Raw genomic sequence first — 25984 nt, 5'->3', positions numbered from 1 at the left:
TTGTTCTTGTGCCCAGACCCCAAAGTAAGACAATTTTTGTTAAGGCTACGCAACAATCAACTGCAGGTCCTTGCTGTTATTGGTCCACGTTTGGGTGTAGTACTCAAGGATAGGTTGTCACATTTGCGGGAGGAGTGCCTCTCTGGAGACCGCCAGGCATGTCCTCACATTATGCCCCAAATTGGGGCCGTTGTACATGTGCATGATGGGAAAGTTTGTGCACAGATATGAGGCCATTATCGGGGATTCATTTTGGGACTACTGTTTAAACACAAACTCCATTTCATCTCAGCTTGTATTGTTTAGAGTTTGGTCCCATGTGAGGAATCTCCTGCCGGATTAATCACTTTTCAGTAATTTGTTTTAATGTATGTTTAAACAATGTATGTTATTCTATGTTAATTTGTTCACATTATTTCGATTATTCTACCTTTTATTTTATTCATTTAAACTGGTTACTATATTCGGCTAATGTACTGTGACATATTATGTGATTTACATTCTCTTTATTGCTCTGTTTGTGTAAAGTTCAAATTTTGGACTAAATCACAATAAAGTTATTCTTATTAAAATGGTTTTAAAAGAAAAACATTAAACAAATATTTCAATAAACATTCACTAAATGAAATCCAAAATTAACCATCAATGAATACAATGAACAAGAATGAGCTAGCTAAGACATTTACAATATATCCTAGTCTTTCATCAGTTCATTAACATTATAATCCTAGTAACACTATTACAGTCCAATATACTTTATAAAGTGCAATAGTGCTATAATTAAAAAGCCACAGAAGTGTTAAAAAAACCTTTCCCACAGCACCTCGCTCTATATAAAACCAGTAGAATGTACAAATCGCTTAAAGTGTAAAATCCTCTTTTCATTTAACGCACACACTTCAGTATCAAATGCTTCAGGGTCTCTTGTTTCAGCTGAACAAAATCTACAGTTAGCTGTCACAGTCGTTTTTCTACCGGAGAAGATTATCTCTTGTTTTTAAGAGGTTACATGGGAAGCGCATATAAACAGCTCTGGCAGCAGCAGATGGATAAGGCAAGTACAGTGGCAATACCCCCAATTGTTTGTGAACAAATAAGAAGTTCTCTAAAAGTGTATATTTGGAGTAGGGCCTAGGTGTCACACCAATCATGAATACACACCTTTCTCTTTTTTAATGGGAAAAGTGGAGCTACAAATCCCAGAATGCAAACAAAAAAAACAAAAAAAAACCACCACACAGGACTGGATAAGCACCTACAGATTGGAATGGGTCATCTTGGAAATAATGCTTTCTTTTCAGTAATCTCATGTCCGTCAGGCTTTCAGCCACATTAATTCCTAATGATGACAACGCAGTTGCATACACCTCAACAATTTGAACTCCCTGCACCTCCTCCCCAAGGGCAGCAAACAAAGAAAATAGCGGGGAGCCAAAAATGTAGAACAAGGAAGCAACCTTTTCCATAAAAGCCTAGCATTCATAGAGACAAGACCCAATTCAAATCGGAATGCCACCATCGGAACGTTTTTGGGCAGATACGAAGCTTGTTTCTACACCAGACCCTCTATAGGAGTAAGATCGAGCAGATATACGGACTGGTATGCCGCTAGCCCATAAAGTAGAGATGGCACTACTTTGCCCACATAACATTCGCGGACAGAGAATAGTGAACTTTCCAAAACGTTCTTAAGTGCCTCACCTGAAAACCTAAAACTCTTGCTTTAATCATATCCGCTATGGTTTGTTTAGTAGGTCGTGACAGGAGTTCAAACCCCAGATATACCAAATCATCTACTCTTTCTAGTTTTATTTAAAAAAAATAAATAAAAATTAAAAAAAAAAAATTTAAAAAAAAAAAATTAAAAAAAAAAAAAAAAAAAAAAATCGGACTAGCCGATATATGCTGCCGTTGCCCAGGATTTTATTTTCTTATAGGTATTATTTGTTAGAAATAACTTAAGGTAGTTTACGCTTTGGAGAGGCTCCATAAGAACGGTGAAAAGAAAAATTGAAGACATTCTTTGAATATATCTCATTTAAAAAAATGTTTTCTCAAAGTCTAGACAACACCATTTATTGTTGTTCTGTACAACTCATTCTGAAATTTATAACTGTACTTGAGAACAACATGGAGATTTGGGAGCAGTATGATGGGTGACATGATACTGATGGTGCCAACAGCTATGGGCCTCAAGTTCAATATTATTAACCCCTTAACTGCCAAGGCTTTTTTTTGGGCATTTCGCTATGTCGCCATACAATCCCTTGTAACCTTTGTTACATGAGATATCTCTGCCAAATGTGGTCCCTCTTCAGAAAATGCCAATAAAATGTATAAAGAAGCCTGTGGTTTTTTTTCCTTGTAAGAGCTAGGAACATATGTCTTGCTGTGCTGAATTCGCCATTTTCCAGGCTTTCAAAAACAGGTCGAGTGGAAACCTTTTCATATGGTTACTATCCGTTTTGCGAGAGGTAGGCGATTGTGCCCTTCCCCCCCCCCCCCCCAATAGGACATGCGTGGACAGAATGGAAGAGGAGGGTAGGAAAGCTGAATGGGAAGACAGAAGGGCATACATTACTGAAAAGTAGACAAAATTCCAAGTTTAGGAAGGGATGATTTGCGCAGATCAGCCAACAACTATGTAGGGAAAGTTTTCATAGTTTGGGGAAAAATGGAATGTGGTGGACATGGTTGGCCCGGTAAGGCAATGTCTTCCGTGAATTTTGAGAAAAACAATGCCCCGCTAAACCCCTCCCCCCACCCCCAACTATTCCAGTTAGGGGAAATCACACATTTTTCGTAATGTTTCACAAAACAAGCAATACCACAAGCCAAAATCTGAGCCATGGTACACAGGTTTTTTTTATGCTTACGGCCTAAACAGAGATACTTGCCATGTGTAAGGAAAACAAATGTGGTGAGGAATGGCAAGCATACATTTTTTTTTAAAGAGCACAGGCAGACCTTTTGAAGAGCAGGAGACTTGTGCAGGTTACAAAAGTGTATAGTCCCTAAAGCAGCAACTAAATGTAGGCCATATTTGGGAAATTAAAGGGTTGTGTGACAAAGTGCAGCAGCAAATGTACGAAAACGTTATGAAAACCAAGCAAACACAACAAGTGTCCTACCTTCCTGCGTTCCCACAGGTGTCCCGACAAAACCGGTACTTCACATGTGTGGGTGCACCTACCGGGGCGCATAGGGAAAAGGCAAAACCACTGGTAACCCCAAGTCTTTCGGCAGAGCAGATTTTGAGGGAATTTGCTCTTGTGGACAACCTACAGATTTGGGCCTAGGGTGTCGAAGCCACCAAGGAAAATGGGCACCCCCTTGCATTTCCGAAAAGAAGACTCCCGTGGGAAGCCACAGAGGTCTGACTTACGCGAATCGACCCAGAGTGTAATACCCACAATCTCCCACAAAGTCAAAAATTTGGCAAAAAACCCCACCATTCTCTGACATTTCCCTCAGCCAACCCACTGAAAAACGCCGCTAACACCCCATGTCTTACCTTCCCGTGGGTCTGGAGGGTCCTAAAAGGTAACTATGCACAATTTGGTGCATGGCCTCAATGGGAAAGAAGGGTTTGTGTTCCGCGCGTCACATTGGTGACTGGGGACAGCGATGTTGACGTGATGCTGCGCTTTAGCTTGCATCTGGAGTAGTTAATGAGAATGGGATAAGTGTTACTATTAGTGTTACCCTGTGCATAAATAGATACATTTTAGATTGGCACGCAGATGGGACCCTTGAAAAAAATGCTGATGTAATAGGAACACAATGTAGTTGCGTGGCATGCCACGGAAAGGCCTAAAGATGGGAAACGAGGAGCTTCATATGTGCATGCGAGAAATGAGATTTGCAGATGGAGAAGCCACCCTGAGGGGATGCGGTATTCGAACAAACATACAGCCATACATACATACATACATACATACATACATACATACATACATACATGGGGGTCTTCAGGGAGATGTGTTTGGGACAGTTGGGAACCAAGGGGGGTACATGGCAACAAATGCACAGATCTGTATACAATGAGTCCCCTCATAGCTAGGGGTTGTGTAGGTTGCAGAAACCTGGGGTGGCGAGATCAATTCTGTATGACCGGGGAAACGGGTTGACTGAGGTTGTAGGCTGGGGCAGACAGCTAACTATTCAGACACCTGGGATAATATCAAATAGTCTGCTGTGGCCAGGCAAGGGTTTTACAACCTGGTACTATTGTGGAGAGGAGGTGTAATCTTTAAGTACATGGGAGCTTGCTATTCAGTGTCCAGGGAAGTCCCAACACCTGGTAGGGTTGACTTGGGGCCAGATAATAAAATCTGGTACAAGAGGTGCTTAAGGGCAGAATGGACAAATGATTTATGGGTTTTGATAAGGTTCTCAGGAATGACGAGGATGTGGTCAGAGGCCATGCGAGCTGAAATGGTAGTCATTGGACATTAGCGTGAAATGAGGACGCCAGCAAGTCTGGAACAATTAGATGCTTATCGCCAGTTCAACGGGAACTTTATCTCTCTACCTCCTCGTATTGAAGTATTCTTGGTAAAACCACATTCATCACGACCAGGGTAAAAGGTTCCCGAAAAGATGAAACTTGTAGTAAATTAGGATTGTTGTGTGAATGTGTAAACAAAGGGATGATGTCATGACCTACTACGGAAGGATCCCCAAAAAAGAGTGTGCTGTAAATATGAGCTAATGCAAATGTAAGTTGAAAGGGAATGGTGGTTAAAATCATGTATCCAATGAGAGCATGGGAATTGAAGGGGATTAGATTTTTGTATAGAATTATAAATAAAAAATAAAAATTAGTCATGGGCGCTCCTCTATGAGAACGAACACAGCAAAAATGGCCTGTTTGGGAAGGTACCCACTCTAGAGTCTGCAGTCACACTTACGCAAATGGATATTTCCCATCTGTGAAAGGCACAGTGAGCTCATCAGTCTTTGTCCCACCCACACGGGCAGTACAGCACCGAAATGCTATGGCAATTCCTTTCTGAACAAGAGTACCAACAGCAACCCCATACACGTGTTTCAGCCTGGTTGGGCATCCTCAGTGAGGTGGAGCTGTGCCTCTCTGAGCAGTGAGAAAGGGGTCCACGTCTGAATGACCCTGGGAAACTTAGGGTGACTAGACCTAAGGCCCTTCAAAAAATCTAAAATGTAGTCATGTAATTGTTTAGAATTATAAATACCCTAAATAATAAATATGATTGACCTATCATGTTGAGGGGAAGGGGGGGGGGGGGGAATGGAAAACGAAATATGTGGGAGGGTGTTAACCATTGCAAAATGTATATAATGTGAAGCCTTTGTGCGGTTGGAGGAGACTCAGGTTAGTTTGACTCCACTGCGTCATCTAGCACCTCCCGGACGTTTGTACCCTAAACTTGCTTTACGGATAGGAAATGTAAACTTGCTTCTTAAGAGGTGGGCCTCATTTTGGGTACGAAGATCAGAGGCCTACCCACACAGCATATAAAGGAAAAGCTTCAATAAGTCTCTGTAGGCCCACTTTCAAACAACCAAGTAGGACTAGGACATCAGCATAGGAAATCCAGGGGACCTTAAGATTGAATACCTGGGGAGCAATAAACTAAGCATTTAACAAAATGTCTTCCGTTTTATACCTGGCAAATATGGAAGAGGTGCAAGTATACAACCTTTCCTTAAACCCCTCTCTTGTTTAGTTGGCTTAGAAAGACCACCATGCCCATTTAATGTGACCCTTAATGTGGAATTTTGATGGCAGTAAATCAAAATACTTAAAAGCAATGGTGGATATTCACTGTTTGAACTTCCAACAGAAGCGCTCACGGTTAATTGTATCAAAGGATAGGGACAGATCAATGCTAGCTATATGGATCTCAGACTGGCCCTTAGTAGCCTAAAGATGTTGCAACAAGGCCACGAGTGCCCCAGGAAGGGTTGTCCCAGCCCCTTGCCTAAAACCAGACTGGAAAGGTTTTAAATGCATTGAGGAAGGCATGGTATCAGCAGTCGACACAGACACAACAGATACAAGTTTCAAAAACCTTTATTTACACTTTTGATTGGGATGGTAGAATTCCTAACTGGCCCCAACTCTAAAATGAGAGTACTCTCGACCATTAAACAATAACAAATACACCCAAGTCAGTCTGGTCAAAATAAAAAGGCCTATACTAAGACAACCTAACCTTGCCCTGCTTCTTTGAATTACAAATGTGTTAAGGGAATACAAAATGAAAATAGTGTCCCTAAAGGAAATGTCAGAATGGCTTGAACACCAACTCCCTTCCCTAGGTTCAACCCCACGGGGTCTAGAGAGTCTAAAAAAACAAAGGATGGGTGAATGGCACAGTTCTGTCAGTTTTGCACACTTTGGCTTACTGGTACACTTGAACAGTTCAATTTTAGGCTTTCAACTTCTTGTAGTTCAATCACTTCTTTAGGCTTCGCCCACCTTGCCATAAATACTCAGTTCACATATTCTCAATGTCTCACAGTTCTGCACAGGCATCCCTCTGCCGGGCTCGAGCCGGTCTCTCCTTTGTGGGGGTACCCTATCCCACGTTTTATCTCATATCTTTTCACTGTCGAAGATTTTCGAGAATGCAAAGAATTTACATAGACCTCTTCATGAACACTTCGACCTCTCTTTCAACAATCCTTCAATTCGCAATCTTCTCTTGCAGCAACAATGCCTCTTGGTAATTTTAGTTCTTATTTTCTTTCACTTGCCTTCATGGCCTTTTTCCAAAGTTCTTATATTTTACTTTTGCTCTCTTGGCATATTTCACAGTTCACAAATGTCACTTTCCTCTTATTCTACTTTATTTCCTTACAGCCGTTTCCTTTGATCTCAGCTTGTAATATCTTTCAAAATTCATAACATTTCACAGAGACCATCTCGCAGGACCAATCTGCTACTTTGTATCTTTGTCTTTCTACAATTGTTCTCTTCATTCGCGTTTTATCGGCACACGCGCAACCTTCAAATTACAGTCGCTTTCCCTTTAACGTCAACCAGACTTTTGCTTCCCCTCGATAACTCACTGGCTCTGTTAATTGGATTTCTTTCATCTTTTTCCTGCAGCTCAAGGCCGTTACCAATGCCTCTTCTGCTCCTCCCCAGCCCTGCTGTTCACCCGGGAGGGTCACCAGCCGCTTTCTGGCAATTTGAAGGTTTTTTTCCACCACTCTCTCGGCTTTGCTCTTCGACCATTCATGGCCTTCCAAAAGCATGGAAATCTTGCCTGGCTTTCTATTGATCCTCTCAACTGTCAATCAGCCCATTGGCCTTCCACCTTCCCCAGCCTGATATACATCAGCTTCAGAAAGCGGTTTCTTCTCGTACCCAGCCTTGCTCAAATGGTGCCTGTGCGCGCCACCTTTTACCTTCACTGGGATGGTTAATAAGTGGCAGGTGTACATTGTTAGGAGCTACGTGGCCGACTCTGCCTGGCCTCATTACAGGGCCAATGCAAGTCAGGGGAGGTCATCCTAACATCATTCCTCATCTTCCTCGGCGCAGTCTGTACTTTTGTCACAACAAAGTAGGGAGGAATTATGGGAGTTGTTTCCCATAAAATAAGCAAGGATATGTGTTAAATGGGTTGTGGAAAAAGGGGGATACCATGTCTCATTTTTGTGGCCTTCGCCACAACTCCGAGAACCCCATACCCAGGTGATCCTCCCTCAGTTGTCCAGCACCAGGGTCGGGATCCAAAAGCGATGGCCTTTCCCTGGCCACCGGAGTACGGGAACCCCAGGGACTAGGTTGTGAAACACCCTCTGTTTTTGCACAAAGCCATTATTTTCATATTTTAAGCCCACGATATAAGATCCCAAGTACCAATGATTTAAAAATTTTTTCATCAACATCCAATAGGGCTATGGGGTGATAGTTACAGGATCTAATTTATTCCCTTTTTCATACACTAACAAAGTGCGCACTGTACCAAGTAGTCAGGAATTGTCACACTGCTAGATAATTAACTCCTACAAATAAATTGCTGATGACTCTGGATCAGTTTGGAAGATCTTATTATTACATAGGCCACCGGTACCTGGGCATTATTACTTTTCATTATCGCCATCCGAACATCTTCCAGGTCAAAGGACAAAGTGCTGGGGGTAACGAGAGGATCCACACATTTCCCACAAGAAATGCTACTAATCAGTAACCAGCAAGGATCAATGAGCTTGTAACAACCAAGCTCATTGGCCCTCGCGGGGCATTACCCAGCCAACATGGACTTAGCTGCCGAGGGACAGTGCGCATCTCTCGCAGTTCCTTTTCATTCTCCTGTCGGGCCGCCATGGAAAGGGAGAAGGTACTATGCTTAGACCCTTCTCCCAGTTCCATGGCAGCCATTTTTTGTTTACTTTTTTTCCATTTGTTTTAATGGCCACCATGGAATGGGAGAAGAGACTACTTGTAGTCCCTTCTCCCATTCCATGGCAGCCATCTTCTTGGTTTACTATGGCCGCCATGGAAAGGGAGAACGAACTAAGTTTCCTAATCAGCGGCAGCTATATTTTTCCCGGTTGCAAAGCACCAATCGTCTCGCAAACGAAAAAAACACAATTAGTACCCCAATCTAACGGGCTGTGGTACTAATATAAACGCCTCGCTGGGGGCAGGGGCGTGCATACATTACCACGTCAGGTAATGCCCTGTGGACTAAGGCACGAACATACGATGGGCCCTGGGGGCATTACCCGACACAGTAATGCTCCCCGGCTTGATGCTTATTGCCTAATATCGACTTAAAATGGGTCTCCCACATTGATTCAGTTATTGGGTTAGTCTGGGTCATAAGTTGGAAATGTTCATGGTTCTTAATAAGCTTCCAACAATTGGCACCAGATTTGTTCATCACACTTTCAAGCATTTTCTCTCCGCTATATATTGATACTGTGAGATTTGTAGAACCTTATTTTCATATTGTTATTTAATCTGTCTAATACACTCCATTTTCATCAGTTTAGAGACCCAGACCTCCTCACAAGTCTGATTGAAATTCTCTTTTTCCCACTTTTATTGTTGGCTATCGGGAACGTAACCAGTGAGTCAAGAGAGGCAACCCCAAAGGGGGGGAAGGAGGGGGGAGGGAGAGAAAAGCTGCAATGCAATTATTAAAAAATGTCAGAAACTCCAGTGGAAATAACATGCCAACCCTAAAATCTGTGGGAAGAACTCCTAAGCGAGATGATATACACTCATTGAAGCATTCAATGGCCCTAAGATACCAGGACAACCTATTCCTTTGACTTGAGACCATTATTAACATTACTAAAACCAACATTATCCCCAAATCATCACCCCCCCCCCCCCCCCCCCCATGATTGCACATATGATCACTCAGGTCTGTGGTAATAATTTAAAGTGCATATAACCTTCTTCAGTAACAAATATAAAATCAATCCTTGGACTGCCCCCCCCCCCCCACCGAACCCAGGTATACTTCCCAACAAGATCCCCAGCAATATTCCCATTCAAGAGGAAGGAGGCCTAGTCATTCAAAGTATTCATTCATTGTTTCCCTCTAACCTGCTGGAGCTGGTATTTTGTTAGTGCAGCATGTGCACCCGGTAGTTGCTCACATTCCCACATGCAATTATCATTGAAGTCCCCCATGATTAAAACATCTACCGACCCAAAATGTTCTCTTCATTAACATAAAACCATCTCAAGATGCTATAAAAAAAAGGTTTCCAACTGAATTTTGAATTCAGTCCATTATATATGCACTACGGTGATATCAAGTCCAAGATCCAAGTTAATTATTTGAACCGCTAATAGGCTCTCTGTTGATTCCATAAAAATGTGGACCTTTTGCACCCCTGACATTTTAACAGTGGTTAACAAACCCCTGCAGTCTTTCAATAGTAGTTAGAGCATCATTTTGGTTTAGGCAGCAATATCCATCAAACGCTAGAAATAGAGAAAGTCTCTTGGAGCCAGATGACATCAGTGACAGCAAGACATTTGCCCATTTGCACATTATAATAAATGCTTGCTCTCGTAAGTATTCCAGATTATACCTCCCGGATAGGCACTGTTGGAAGCCTGGCCTGGTGGAGCACCCACAACCACCCTGGCAGCTAAGCCCAGTCCGGATGAGTGTTATTAATATCACAAACAGTCACCTGTCTAGTATTTGAGGACCCTGCTTCTCTTGTAATGTTCATCCGACAGACAGGCTCTTTATTTCCTGTCTGAACATGGTTGACAATACTATGGCTTGTTATACCACTAGTATGAGGGAACCACAAATCAAACCCACCGGCCCTCAACTCATCCACTGAAGCCAGAACTGTATTACTAACAATGTCAGATGGAATAATTAATTACAGAATATCTCAACGTACTGGATCTACAAAGTACAAAAGCTCAATATCCTTAGAGGCAATTTTCCAAAGGGAAGGAATTCCCTCAAGGAATGGAAGAACAGCTTGCCTACTTAACGTAATACAATCCTCTGAGCGAAACATAGCTTCCACAATAAGACTTGTAGAGTCTGATGCAGACTGATAGCTATGCAAAGTAGCCACTAATGGCCGAGATGAAGCAGATTTAGTAGGGGTAATGTTGACCTAGCAAGTGACCCTTCCAAAAAGGTGGAATCCTATTAGGCAGGGGAGCAATGTTTTATGTTTGACCCCAAAGGCACTTGCATCGATATTTAAGAGAAGTGAGCTGTCAAATGGAAATATTTGAGGAGTCTGCTTCAACAGTGTACGCTGTCCATGCAGGAGCTGTATCTTCTATAGAGTTCAACCGTGCAGCCTTCTATTTTCCCTTTTTCTTTTTTGAAACAGTCATTTGGGAGGCTATATCTTCCACCTGTTTAGTGGCCTCCACACTTTTGGAAGATATTTTTCCATTAAAAAGTGGATACATCACAGGATGGTGCTCCGCATAAAATTTAGCCTGCAATGTTTGCAGAAACTTCGGTGAAGAAGCCTTATTAGGTTTAGGTTTGTTTGTACACTTCTGATTCTTAGTTTACATACATAGATGTTTCTTGATGATATGAGGCCAAGCAACAGCCAAATCAGTTAAACTGGCATCAAGCAGGGGTCAAGCTGTGATTTCACTTGTGTGCATTATAAAAAAAAAAAAACTATTAAAATGCACACAAGAGAAGGTATCACAGCTTGATCCTCGTTCGCAGAGCGTTGATTTTTCTTTGAAGCAATAGCCAGGTCAGCTATGGTAGTATAAATGCAAACAGAGAATAAAACATCTTGGTCCTCGTTCCCCAGACCTGCTATTGCACCCAATCTAGCAAATTCCCTCGTGGTTAAATCAGACAGCAGGGAATCTGGGACTATGACCGATGTCAGATTTCAGATCACTAAAGCTGTGAATTTTCTTCACCACAGAGCCTTCACATAAGTGGGTTACACGTTGATCCAGTTTCAGCTGAACACAAACTGTAAACTGTGTTTTTACCTCTTCCAGCAATAATTAAAATACCATAACCAGTCAGTTCAATACAAAATTTAGCACCGTTAAAGACAAGCAGCTGAAATTTCGAGAGGCATCATGAGATGAATGCGGGAGCCTCGGCAGGGGCTCGCCACTTAGGATGCAGAAGAATCGGACAATACGTCAGCCGGATTGCATGTAGGATTAAATAGCTCCGGAGGAGTAGACAGAGCCAGAAGGCAACTCACCTCCTCAACAGAGAAAGATCTTGCAACGGTCAAACTCCCGGCAAGTCAACCATGCTCTCACTGCGGGCCCTGAAAAAATCAGTTTAATATTGGTAGACGTAACCGTGAAGTCATGAGCCGTGAACGCAGGGGAAGCCGCCATAGGAGCCATTCTTCCTCCCCTAATCAGATACAAAGTCATGTGCGGCATAGAGTTTGGGCAGGAGTAGACTTGCGTCATATGCTCAGGCTCAGAAGTTTCACCCTATTTGGGCCTTTAAAAATACATATTTCAGTCGGATAGTGAAAGAAGGGGCTCCTTACTGCTGTATTGCACCGAACACTCTCCCGCCATGTAACAGTACAGCAGCCGCACCCGTCATCCTCCCGTGGATTCCTGCAGACTCTATACTCTTACAACATACTCCGTGCAGCACGCTCCGCGCTGGTATGGTGCCTTAAAGGCATCAATGTAACTGACAATTAGTCCTCCACGAAGCAATGACCAGAGAAACTGGTAAATCTCTGCTTATAGCTATAAAGTGTAAAAGACTCATAACATAGGACTACAATGTATAGGAAAACTCTCCAGGAGATCCCATCAGTGAACTTGAATCACGAGTACTAAACTGACAGGTCTAACACCCCACCGCTACCTATGGGCACTAAACCTGCTACCTTCCAATAAAAGACAATAATCAACACAACAGACAGACATTAAACATATAGATCCATGTCATTTATAATCACCATTGTTTTGCGAAAAATGACCAACATCTTTCTACAGATCCTCCACCACCGGCGAAAGAGTCAACGCTAACGCCACCAAAAACTGACAAGTTCGTTTTTTCCAATCAGATGGGATACCATCAGCAAACCGTACCTTTGAAAAGAGCACCGAAGTATAAACCCATAATCACTGCATAAGCTAAGAATGCATGAGTCACCCAGAAAACTTCTAAATGTCCTCCCACACTTGGGAAATACGAACTTTAGGACCCTTCACAAATCATGCATTTAAGAGTCCTGACAGTACCACAGGTTCTTTATACTGTAACATAATTACCAGGTTAATCACCGTAGTGACCACCTTACTCCTAGTCCATAGTCCCCTTTCCTCCATACTTATGGGGCGGGACCGGAGCACTTTGTAAAAAGCATACACATTTTTTCCAAAAATGTGTCCCTCTTTTTCTTGCGTGGGGCCCGGCACGCGGCCGTAACCCTGCCCATCTTGGCTCCGCCCCGCGCATCACCCATCAGTCCTTTTCTATCGCCAGGTCAAAGACCCATTAGCAATAACAGAGGAACCTTATTAGAGGGGACGGCGGGCGGGCGTATGGAGGAAAGGGGACTATGGACTAGGAGTAAGGTGGTCACTACGGTGAGTAACCTGGTAATACTCCTACGTCCCGTCCCCTTTCCTCCATACTTATGGGAGATTCCCAAGCACTCCTTACAGGAACTAGGGGTGGATGGAAATGCCCCTCACTGAAACAGGTTCTTCAGCACAGCCTGACCAAACTGAGTGTCAGCCCTTGAGCTCATGTCGAGACAATAATGCTTACAGAAAGCAGATGGGGAGGCCCAAGTAGCTGCCCTAGCAATGGACTCCCAGGGGACATATTTCTTAAAAGCAACCGCGGCTGCCTTGCACCGCACCAGGTGTGCATGAATACCCTTAGGAGGTTTCAGCCCTTGGATGGTGAAAGACTCTGTGATGCAGGCAGCAATCCACCGAGAAATAGTTGCCTTAGACGCCCGCTTGCCCTGAGGGTAACCGAAGGTCACAAAAAGTTGAGAAGAACTCCTAAGCTCGGAAGTCCTGTCCAGGTAGAACTTAAGAGCTCTTCGGACATCAAGACAGTGTAGAACCCTCTCAGCCTCAGAGGCAGGGTTCGGAAAAAGACCGGTAGGGAAATCGACTGATTCAGATGGAATTCGGTCACAACCTTTGGCAGAAAGGCCGGGTTTGTCCGAAGGACTACCTTGTCCTTGTGAAAGACCAAGAAAGGATGCTCCACCGACAATGCCTGGAGCTCACTAACTCTCCTTGCTGACGTAACAGCGACCAAAAAGGACATTTTCCAGGACAAGTACTTGAGGTCCACAGTAGCCATTGGTTTAAAGGGTTTATGGCACAGCGCCGTCAGGACCACATTTGGGTCCCACGGCGGGTGCGGATTACGAACCAGAGGGTAGAGGCGTGTCAAGCCAGCAAAATGCCTCTACAACACTGGGTTAGTAAGGGAATAAGAACACTGGTCTGTAGGAAGATGAGCGGAAACCGCTGAGAGAGAAGTCCTGCATGACAGAACATGAACCCCTGACTCTGCTAGGGAGGACACGAAGGACAGCACCGTGTCAACCGTGGCCACCCTTGGATCCAACTTCTTCTCCAAACACCAATGACAGAACCTGAGCCATTTACTCTTGTACCGAGATCTGGTCGAGGGTTTCCTGGCTGCCTGGATAATACGCATGTTATCCGCAGACAAATTCAGATGCTCTAAAGACTTAAACTTAGGAACCATGCCGCCAAGCTGAGCGATTGAGGGGAGGGGTGCCACAGCTGCTGTTCCCCCTTGCTGAAGAAAGTAGGGAGTTAATGGTAACCTGATCGGCAGATATACCGATAGGTGTTGAAGCTCTGAGAACCAAAACCTGACCAGCCACCACGTGGCTACGAGTAGAAGGGAACAGTTCACCGAATTCTTCAATTTCCAAATTGCCCGGTGAACTAGAGGCAGAGGCGGGAAGGCGTAAGCTCTCATGTTGTGCCATGGAATCTCGAGAGCATCCCCCAGAGAGGAGGCTCCCAGCCCCCTTCTGGAGGCATACTGAGGAAGCTTCTTGTTTACCGCCGTAGCGAAGAGGTCCACCTCCGGTGTGTCCCAACGCGAGAAAATCCATGAGAGGACCTCTGCCTTCAACTCCCACTCGTAGCTGACCACTGTCTGCCGGCTGAGGGCATCCGCTGTGACATTCAGCTGGCCTGGGATGTGTACTGCAAGCAGCCAGACACCACGAAGCATGGCCCACTCCCATATCTGGATAGATATGTCCACGAGGGGTGGGAGGGGGAGAGACTTCGTTCCCCCTTGCTTGTTGATGTAATACATTGACACTATATTGTCCGTGCGTATGCGGACCACCTTGTTGTCTGAACGCCTTGAGTGCCAGAAAGATCGCCAGAAGCTCCAAATGATTTATGTGCAGGAGCTTATCCTGAGGCGACCAGAGGTCCGAGACCTGAAGAAGATCTAACGTCGCACCCCACCCCAGAAGGGAGGAGTCCGTTGTGATCGTCACCGTGGGGGCTGGGTCCTGAAACCCTGCACCCACCGACAGGTTGCTGAGAGATGACCACCAGTCCAGGTCCACTCATGGAATCCGGAATCATTATCCGCTTGGAATCCGGGTCCACAGCCTGACGCCAGGAACTCCTAAGAGCCATCTGGGTCCGTCTCATCTTGAGACGAGCTAGAGGAAGAGCCAGCACGCACAAGGCCCTGAGGCCCAGAAACCTCTGGAACCATCAGGCCGACATGCTCTCCGACTGCGCAAACATCTGACATGTGGCTAACAGATCCGCAATTCTGTCCCCGGTCAGGTACACTCTGCAGTTGATCGTGTTCCAGCGAAAACCCAGGAAAATCAGGTCCTGCGAGACCGTCATGGAAGATTTCCGCCAGTTCACCGACAGCCCAAGATGGAACTGGAGCTGAAGGAGAGACTGGAGATTGCCCGCTGCTGCTAGCGGACAAGGGCTGCGTAAGAGGCAGTCATCCAACAACGGATACACATGGATACCCTGGAGAGGAAGATAGGCCGCAATCACCGACATCATCTTTCTAAAGACACGCAGCGCCGAGCTGAGGCCAAAAGGAAGCACTCGAAACTGGAAGTGCTCCTCTCCCAAAGAGAAGCAGAGATCTCCTGTGTGGGTTCCAAATCAGGATATGCATGTATGGCTCAGGATATGCGACTGGCTCAGCGTTGTGGATCTTCAGGACGCTGAGCCAGTCGCCCGTCTGCAAGGAGAAGCGCATCTGGCTGGGCGTAATCATCTTGAATTTCTCTTGGGATAGGAAAATATTGAACTGGGAAAGGTCTAGGATGGTGCGCAGGCCAGCCTGGTTGGGTTTGGGCACCGTAAACAGCCGGGAGTAGAAGCCCTCCCCTCGCTCCCCGAGGGGAACGGGTTCCACAGCTCTGAGGTCCAGAAGATTCTGAACCTCTGCTTTGAGGGAGGGCGAGCCCGACAGCTGAAAAGGAGAGTTGCGGGGTGGGGTAGAGGTAAGCAGAAGCCCGCTCGAGCGACTAACAAGACCCATCTGTCTTCTGTGATGGTCTGCCACGCCTCCAAATGAGACGCAATGCGTCCTCCCACCGGGGTCTCGTGCGAGCGCGGAAATCCCTCATATAGTAGGTTTATCGGTGGCGGTGCCACCTGAACCTGAGGAGGAGGCTGAAGAGCGGGAGAAAAACCGCGTCCATTGTTGCCTACGGCGGTTATTCACCGCAAGGGTATCCACTCTGCGAGATTTGCGGTCGAGAAAGCCCCTAAAGCCAGAGGAGGGTCGACTTTGTGACAACGGTCTCTTGAAAGGAGCCTTAACCAGGACAGACAATGACTTAGCTGTCTGAGTGCTATCCTTTGTCTTGGTGAGCTCTACATCCGTTGTAGAATGAAAGAGCTCCTTATCATCGAACGGAAGTTCCAACACCTTGTCCTGCCCTTCTTTAGAAAATTTAGTGGCATGCAGCCACGCCTGCCGTGAGGTATCAACCCCCAGCATAAGGCCCCAAGCCGAGGGGTCTACGTGATGAGCCGCAGCCTCCAGGAGATCCTGGGCCAAGACCCTGGCATCGGATAGGCCACCCTTGAAGTCTTTCAATTTCTCGACCGGCATGTGCTCCTCAAACTCCGACAGACCTTTCCACATCCGCATATTAGCCCCCGCTAATATCAACTCAGCATTGGCCTGCCTAAGCTGCCAAGCCGAGTTGGCAAAGATTGTCCTCCCTAGGGAGTCAAGGAGCTTGTCCTCCTTACCCACGACCCGAGTAGCCGTCGTGGAAGAGGATGCTGCAGGTCTGGATTGCAAAGTGGCCGCAGCCACCACTTTGGAGGAGGAAGGCAGACAAGACGACAGGGCCACCTCTTCCAAAGAATGTAGCCTGTATCTCTCGTCAATCTTCTTATTGACAAAAAGTCCCGAGTGTGGCTTTTCCCAGACTCTTCGGACCTCAGCCAGAACATCCTTCTGCAGGAACAGGCCGGTACGCTCCAAGGGAGACAGGGTGAACACCCCAGAAAGCACGCCCTCCTGCGGAGTGGGTGCCTCGGGCACCGGAACATCTAAGAAACTCATCATGTCCAGTACCCGGTCATGAAAAGCTCTGATAGAGCGGGGAAGGTCCTTGTTGTCCTGATCGCCTTGAGGGTCATCTCACAGGTCAGGATCCTGCTGAACCGTGTCAGGCACTGCCTTGTCCACTGGGGACAATGGAGGCAAAGGCGGAAGAGCTGCGGGACGCACCACGGGCAAGGGAGGCCCTGGCAGAACCACCGGAGGAACGGGTGGAGCCAAAGGCATGGGTGGACATATCTCCCTGAAAAGCCCTTTGAAATATTCCCTCATGTGGTCGGTGCGCATAAGCACTTGAAATTTACCGAAAAAGGCGTCCTCCGGAGACTGTTTCGGAACCTGAGGAGGCCTCCCATGAGGTGGTCAAATCCAAGGACGTAGCGGGGAAGGGTGCCACACCGGCCCCTCCACCGACGTATCCACATAGATCAAAGGTGCTGCCCCTGCGGGCAACAAAACATTGTGCGGAAGAAGCATCCGGGCATTCCAATCATAAACAGGCCGATAAGGATGCGCACAAGGCACCTTAGGTTCACCCAAGGGACCAAGCCCTACACCAGAGGCCGATGGCGTAGTAATCTAAAATGGCTGCAGCCGTCGTGGCAGTAACGGGCGCCATTTTGTCCTCATCTGAGGGGAACTGCGGCACGTGAGGTAGTGAGGCAGAGATCCCTGTCGATGGATCAGGGGTCTTAATCTTAGCCTTAACATAAGGAACCTCGGCAGAGCCGGTACTATGAGGCCTGGAATGTTTTTGTGACATACCAACTGCCAACTGAGCCTTCGAAAGAAGGACCTTGGCTGTGCTGGTAAAAGAAGAACTTTGCTTCTTTGCCCCCTCAACAGGTCTAGTGTCACCACAAGAGTGGCAACGGTGAGCAACAGCTTTCACCGACAAAGCCTTGACCGGCCTCTCAGAACTGTTGGTAGCTTTAGCCTCTGAACGAGGGACCTCGGACCCAGGCCCGGTAAAAGCCTGATCTGCGCGGGCCTCGAACATCCGTTCGGTAACCACAAGCCCAGCCAAGGCCTTGGGGTGAACCCCGGTCTTATCTTTGAGGGAAGCCGACAGAGGCCTCAGAGCGAGCTCCGATACCCCACGACTCAGTAGAACTGGGTCTACAAACAGCTCCCACAGGAGGGGCCTCGGAGCGTACTCTGGTAGTCCCAGGCCCCTTACGGAGACCCTTGGAGAAAACTCTGGTAGAACTATAAGGCCCGAAGGGCACCTCAGGGCGGACCCCAGTGATAGAGCGATCAACGCCCCTCCAGGCCTGAGAGGGACCCGGAAAGGTATGCCCCGGCCAGGGTGCTCTGAAAAGTAAAGAACTTATCGGGCGTTTCTTCTCGTCGATGAACGCCTGAAAATGTGAAGGAGTTCGTCGGAACACCTCCTCCCACCGCTCCAACCAACGTTGAAGTGCCCGGACCGAAAGGGAGTCACAGTAAAAACAGGAGTCCCAACGGTGATCTGGACCCAAACACTCTAAACAAAGAGGATGGGGATCTGCCCTTGCGAAGCGACGGTGACACGATGAACAATCAGGAAAGTCTAGTTTGAACGACAGACAGACCAGTAAACGAACCCTAGCGAGAGCCAGAGAGCAAAAAAGGGAAGAAAAACTTGGAGGATGCAAGTGCGTCCAGCCCCAATCGAGCAGAGAAAAGGACTGATGGGCGATGCGGAGCCAAGATGGGTGGGGTTACGGCAGCATGCCAGGCCCTGCGCAAGAAAGAGAGGAAGGACACATTTTTGGAAAAAATATTGATGCTTTTTACAAAGTGCTCCGATCCCGTCCCACAGGACGGAGTGATGTCCCATAAGTATGGAGGAAAGGGGACGGGACGTAGGAGTAAGGGCAAGGGCAATCAAGTTTAGCAGTTGCAATGTATTGGCAAAAGTTGCACCAACCTTCAAAAGGTTAACAAGATTTACATATTTCGAAAAACCAATCATGTTAATCTCTTTTTTTTTAAATTTAAGGGCGAATGAATGTCATTTGACTCAACCTTCACGGAAAGAGGAACAAAAGGTAAAAAAAACATTATGACTGAAAGGCTTGCAGAGAAGCAGTTAATTTCGCAAAACCTCAGCTTAGTACTTGAACGGTATTTCATCTGTAGCACAACGCTCAATTGATCATGTATTTTGAAGGTGTGCCTCTTGGGTATTTAAGGGAAAGAGCTTTACACTGTGCAAAGTTCAATTTCAGAGAAGAGTCATCTAACCACAAGAGGTTGCTTTGGCACATCTCCAATCATGCCAAATGAAACGAGCAATGACACTACCATGAAAAGCAGCAGTGCAATGTTTTGGCCAAGATAGTAAGTCAGCAGAGAACATACCATTCGAATCCCACCCTTTCTGACTAGTGTCCAGCAGTGGACTGGGAACCAAAAGAGGCGCTGGAAAAGTTTTTCAAAGAGGCCCCATATTACACAGTGTGAGCAAGCCCAACCCCTTTCACATAAGAACATTTGGAAATAAAACAGGTAACCACGCAACAGAGGCCTACTGGGAAATCTTCAGTGTTGTGTTTAGGCCAGTACACCACTGCGAGTGTCCTCACGGCCATATGGCACATCGCTTATATAATACAGTGTTTGAAAGGCGTTGGGCCTTCAACCCTGGTGCACGGATATTCCTTCTGTTGAATGCAGTAGTCTCAAACAGGCCTTTTCTGGATTATTGAATGCTCATACTGAGTGTGGGGATTCACTTGGAAGAGTGGGAGGTAAGGGTGATCTGCAGGCTGCTGCGGCCATTTAACTTCTCCTTATAAAGTAGTTAATGTGTTGAACCTCGAGTAACTACGGCCTCAACCCAGAGTGGTTATAATTATTTTGTTGAAAAGGGATCAGTGGCCCGAGATTGATAACCTAAGGATGTAATAATGATTCCTATCGCCTCAAAATCCAAAGTAGGTTTGAATCAGACCACCAGATATGCCTTAATTGCCGTAATATTTTAGCCATTTTTTCTACCATTCCATGTCTGGCTTTGGTCTCTATGACTGATATTGGGAGGGTCTCGTTTCCTGTTAGGGAAGACTTGAGTACCAGTATTATTAATGTGTCCTCTCCCTTGGTCAAAGAGCTTATCCTTGCGCAGAGTGAAGCCTTATTCAATCTGGGATTTGATATTCTATCCATGGATGGGGAGAAGGTTGACTGGGCATCTAGTAGAGATTCTGTACCTGCTATTCGATGACCAGCAGTTTCTGTGAATAAGGTTCAGATAGATCCTAATGGTGGGGGGGTGGGGGGGGGGGGGAGACATGGACTGGGCCACTAATCTCTCTCTGGCAGAAATTGGTCCCATGAAAATAAAGCTGCCACTGGGGGTGCCGGGAGTCAGGCAATGCTCTGTTCAAAATCCTGGAATACTTGTGGCAACTCCCATCCTTATTAAATACATCTTGTATTAATACCTTAAGGCTTGCAAACTGTTGTTTGGAGACTTGGCTTGTTTCTGCACCTGTGTTTGATGGCTATAGTATTTTAACACAGCCAGCCAAGAGCTAACCAGGAGGGTGTGGGGTGTTTAGAGACCCTCATGGGGAATTTTTGATAGCAGTCGAAAAAACTCCTTGGGACTTAATGGGTTAGAAATCTCAAATCTTCGTTTTGGAGCCCTGGGCGTGGGACTCAGTAATGTAGATGGGATGACTAATCTTTTATTGGTAAATATCTACTGGCATAGGTCGATTGCTTTGTGGACATGGTTTGTCTTGCCATTGACGAATGGATTGGGAATCATCTAAATGGGAAAGTGATGGTCATGGTGGATCTGAACACAGACTGCGACCCACAATACTATGCAGAAGACCCTTTAGTGAATCTAAATTTTTATTTCTGGGAAGCAATTCTTGGGCCAAAAATGGCAAGCTGGTTTAGGGGGATGGGGCCTACAGCCTTTGGTGGCAAGATCTGCTGAACAACATACTGTAGGGGAGTAGCATAGAAGTAATTGCTCTTCCTTAATTGATTACATATATGTGGACCCGTTCCATATGAATCGCTACTGTCTATTTGAGGTTCAGCGAAACCAATTGGAGTGATCATTCTATTCTAACTGCACGGTTTAATTGGTCATTCCATTTGAGGGAAGTCCGTCCCAATTTGCAAGTAATTGCAAATGTATCTGGCAATGCAGTTAGATGGACGGATCAGAATGTTCGGTATCTAAACTCAAAGATTAATCTGGCACTTAATCTACTTATGAGTGGAAGTTTAGCACTTTTAATGCTAATGAGTTCCAGAGGTGTGTGGGCTCAATGGTTGATGGTCTAGCTACACAAAGAAATATCAGTGCTAATCGACCAGTCGGGCACCTCCACTGTTATAGTGCTGATTTGGCAGATGCAAAAAAAGAAATGAGGCAGGAAGTGAAACAAATCCAGCATATTCACCTGAAACTTGAGGTAACATGTAAGAAGTTGGTTAGGAAAACTAAGCAATCTTCTAAAAACTATTGTAAATCAATGAAATTTCATGTTCTGCAGTGTGATGCAGGAAAGATGCTGGGAATCCTAATTAACTCCAATGTTGCCACCTTCTGGTACTTGGTGAATGGACAAGATCCTAAATATGCGATCTCAGCTCAACTCAATCTCAGAAATGGATTGAGTACAATCTAATATTGAACACTCACCAAAGGTTGATCTGACAGGTGCATCTATCTGGGAACCCTATCTAGATATCGCCACTATCCAAAACTTAATTAAAGTGCAAGAGATCCCGCGCCCCAGGGCCCAATGGTCTTACGAATAACACCTTTAAAGATAACCAACAGATCTGGGCTAATCTCATGTATTTGGAGTTGAGACATTCTCTCCTCAGGTATCACTCCGACCTCCTGGAATACGGCTCATGTACTACCCATATTCAAGTGTGGCAGCAGGACCGATCCATCAAATTAGCGACCCATTTCGCTTATAGGCGCTGACTGTAAGATCTTCTCGGCGTTCCTCCTTTCACATCTTGAAGAATGGGCATCTATTTACCATCCTATGGACCAATCCAGACAGGCTTCAGAAAGGGCCACTCCACTAATATCAACAGCCTCGCTCTTAAATGTGTGCAGGAAGAGGCCTGGCAGGCTATTGGGCGGTGTTCATACGTAGGCTGGATCGACCTTACTGCCGCATTTGATACTGTTGATCAGTGCAGATGTTGGTCTAAATTAGCTAAATGGGGAATGCCGGCAGGGCTATTAAGATTGATCAGTGGAGTATATGAAAATTGTGGAGTTCAGGTCCTTCTTAGTGAAAAGGGGACCTCTCGAAGAGAATTCGTAGCTACAGGGGGATGAGACAGGGTTGTACTTTGGCCCCTTGGCTATTCAACAAATATTTCTCAGATGTTTCACTCTCTCTGAAGAAAGAAGGACTTCTCGCACCAAAAGATAGGCAATGAAAAGATTGTGTGGCTTGCCTATGCGGATGATTTTTGACCTCACTAATGTAGGGTTACAAAGGTCTCTTAACAACTTTAAGGCCTATGCTAAAGATAATGGGCTTCTTATTAACCCTTGGAAAACTAAGATCCTTTTGTTTAGAAAGGTGAGGCCAAGAACCTTTGGATCTGTTTGTAAGCTTGGAGGCATTCCCCTGAAGTTATCTTAGTCCTTCCAGTATTTGGGCTCCTGTGTAACGGCTTATAGGGGATACAGGGTGGTCACCGAGTCTCCGATACAGAAGGCAAAATTATTGGAAGCTCAGATTGTAAGGATCGACAGAAAGTTTGGAAAGTTCTCTCAAACCAGCAGCGACATTTTTTTAGGGTAAAATCGTGCCTAAGTTGATCTAGGTCTCAAATTAAAATCGGACAAGATCCGTAGCACCCTCGACAGAATGGAGGGTCGAATCTAGAGGAGGATTGTGGGGGTCCCTAACGCTGTGCCCATATCGACAATACAATTTGAAATGGGGTCTGTATCAATGTGGGCACAAGTACAATGGAATGGTCTATCTCTATTCTAAAATCAGGACCCTAATACTTAATATGATCTAATGGGAAGAAATCAGAACTTTTCTCGGACCTTGATTTCCTTAAGAGATAGAGCTGGTCTTTGATGAGACTGGCTTAACCCCAACAACCCTGATGGAGAACCCTATGAAGGTGAAAAGAGCATTATTCGATCAGGATTGGACTGCGACTATTGAGGCCGTACCCTCATATCCTTCTCTGGGGCATTTGAGATATGAACATAGAAGAAGAGAGAACATAATGTTTCAATGTCCAAATAGAGCACATAAGGATATACTCTTAAGGGTCATTTGGAATTTGTTACCCAGTAGGGAAATCCAACTGAGCAGGTTGTTAATTACTGTGGACTCTGCAGCTGTAGGTTCTGTAAAATAAAGTTTGAAAACTTAAGGCATCTGGTATTGGAATGTGCATCTCTAGATGGCCTGAGAGCCAAATTTTTTGGAGGATGTTTCCATCTTGGACCCTTTTCAATCTGGTTTTCGTTACTGATGACCTCGCAATGATGTTGGACCAGGGACGGGCTGGGTTTCTGATCCTGCTGGAACTATCCACAGCTTTTGATTCTATTGACTACTCTATACTGTGCCACGGTCTTGGTGAGTAAGGAGTTTCCAGCATGTACTTCACTGGTTCAAGTATTTCTTGTCAGAGCGCTCCCTCCTTTCAGGTCTGAAACCTTCTGTTCTCACTTGTGGGGACCCTCAAGAGTCTGCAATTTCTGCTTTACTTTTCAAGGTCTATGTTCGCCCATTCACTGTCATGGGTGTAGTTTGTATTCTTATGCAGCTGACACCCAGATGATTCTGTAAGCAGATCAGAACGTGGAGGGAGCTGCCATTGCTTGAGGGGCGGTTTGGCGGATATCAGTAAATGGATGAACAATAACTGGCTGAAACTGAAAGGAGATAACAGAAATCCTGGCGATTGGACCACCAACAGCAGAGTCACACGGGTCCCCTGAGTTTTGGCCGCCCTCTTTGGGCACTCTGCTAACCTCAGTTGATTTTGTAAAAAAAACTGGGAATTAAAATCACTGCCTCCCTTTTGTCTGAGCTTCACATTTGTGCTAGGTGTAGTGTGGGCCATTTTAAATACTTTAAAAGGTTGTACCTTATATTCCTTATGCTCGTGGACCAGTAGTTGCTTCCTCTTTGGGGATTTTTCATTATTGTAATGCGACTTTGCTGGCTCAGCCCAAGTACCATCTTAACAGGTTACAAGTTTCGCAATACTCAGCTGCCGGGTTGGTGGCTGGGTTACACAAGTTTGCCCACGTCTCACCTGTACTGCATCAAGTCCACTGATTCCCGGTTGAGAGCCGGATTAAGTTAAAAGCTCACTGTCTTACACACTGAGCCTTTCTTCGACTGGGCGCTTCTCTGTGATACAATTATCCCTTCCAGGCCTACCAGGAATCTTTGTTCCTCAAATCTTCACCTTCTTTGTGTTCCTCGGTATAGGAAAGTGTCTGTAGGTGGCAGAGCTTTCTCAGTGTCGGCTCCTACTCTCTGGAATACCCTTCCTTTATCTTTGATGTCGATTGAAAATCACTACATTTTAGAAAGCCTTAAAGACTTTCCTTTATCCTGAAAAACTTTTACAGTTTGGTTTTTATCTTTAAAATTCCCCCCTTTGTTGGGATCTCCACAATAAGCGCTAGGATACCCTTGGGTTGCAGCGCGCTCTATAATTATGGAATAACAACCTGTTGTCCACGGGGGGTTAGGTGTGCACACCTGGAGACAAAAGGTCGGAGGCCATCACTACGATCAGTTTGGTGAAAACTCCCATTGCTGAATTCTAAGCTTCAGTGTACCCCTTCTTTCGCAGGATTGTTTTACCCCAGTTTGGGGTTTCTTCTCTTTTTCCACTCTTATGCTCCCCACTCAGAGTTCCTTTCCGCATGGTCACCTCACCTCAGGGAGTCTTCCATCTCCCCACTCTGGGGTGGCTGATCCCCCTTTAGTGGCACTATGAGCAGGATAGGGTGAGCGGCTTACATGATACTCAAACTGGACTCATCCTTTCAGCATCCACTTGCTCTGCCATGGTCCCTGATCCTCTCAGTCTTTTCCTCTCTGGTGGGGTCTCTAGATGCAGGGGGCACTCCAGCTCTTCCCCAAGGAATTCTGGCCAGTGCAGAACTTCCCTCCAAGCAACTTTGCCAGAAGCTCTGCAGGCAGGCAGTCTCCTCTCTCAGGTAGTCTGCTTCACTTCCTGGGGTACATTTCACCTCTCCAGCAGCCACTCTTCCTTTACCTCCAGGAGCTTCAGGATCCTCTCCCTGACCGGGTCATCTTCAACTGAAACAGCCATGCTTATATAGCCAGAGCTCCCTCCAATCAGAGCAAATATCATGCATGGTCAGCTGGGTTTTTCCACTCTGGTTCTCCAGGTAGTTCTCTTTTCTTATTGGTCCATTAGTCGCTCTTATTAGGAGTTTATTTTTATTCTATGTTTAAATTGCCGTTTTATTTATTATGCTGTGTCCAAGCCTTTAGGAATTTTATTTCAATAATTTAGACCCATTTCTTTCCAAATTTCCCACTGGAGATTTCAAGCCCAGGTCCTCCCCATATGATGCATTGCTCTCTTGAGTGTTTGGGCTTGTGCTGATGCTGCCAAAGGAAGAGGCTATGACCTTTCCTCTCAAGCTGTAGCTCTCTCAACTCCTGCAGCAAATCCACTCGGGTTCCACCGTTCTCTCTCCGCCCTTTCATGCTTTTTGTCCACAGAGGCGACCGCCTGTGAGCGCCAATCACCCAGCTAAGGGGGTGTTTCTTTGGGCAAAAGGTAGGTAGGAGGGTATACAAATCTCCCATGCCTCCAAACCTCTTTAAAAATTAGTTTATTTACTCAACCCAAGAGAAATTAACTCGACCCACAAACTTAATGGCGTCAGATTTTTTGTATTGAAAACACTATAGCGACACATCAAGAACCATTAC

At 45.7% G+C, this 25984-nt stretch overlaps 1 protein-coding gene across 1 annotated transcript in view; it reads right to left on the bottom strand.

Annotated features, from left to right (window-relative positions):
• Positions 1-25984, bottom strand: part of DESI2 (desumoylating isopeptidase 2) — a 350188-nt gene that overhangs the window by 195906 nt on the left and 128298 nt on the right. The window lies entirely within an intron of this gene.

Source organism: Ambystoma mexicanum, chromosome 4q (assembly GCF_040938575.1).
Source record: "Ambystoma mexicanum isolate Mex_15411 chromosome 4q, UKY_AmexF1_1, whole genome shotgun sequence".
NCBI classification, from domain to species: Eukaryota; Metazoa; Chordata; class Amphibia; order Caudata; family Ambystomatidae; genus Ambystoma; species Ambystoma mexicanum.
The sequence above is the reverse complement of the archived record's forward strand: the minus strand, read 5'-3'. Positions and strand labels throughout refer to the sequence as shown.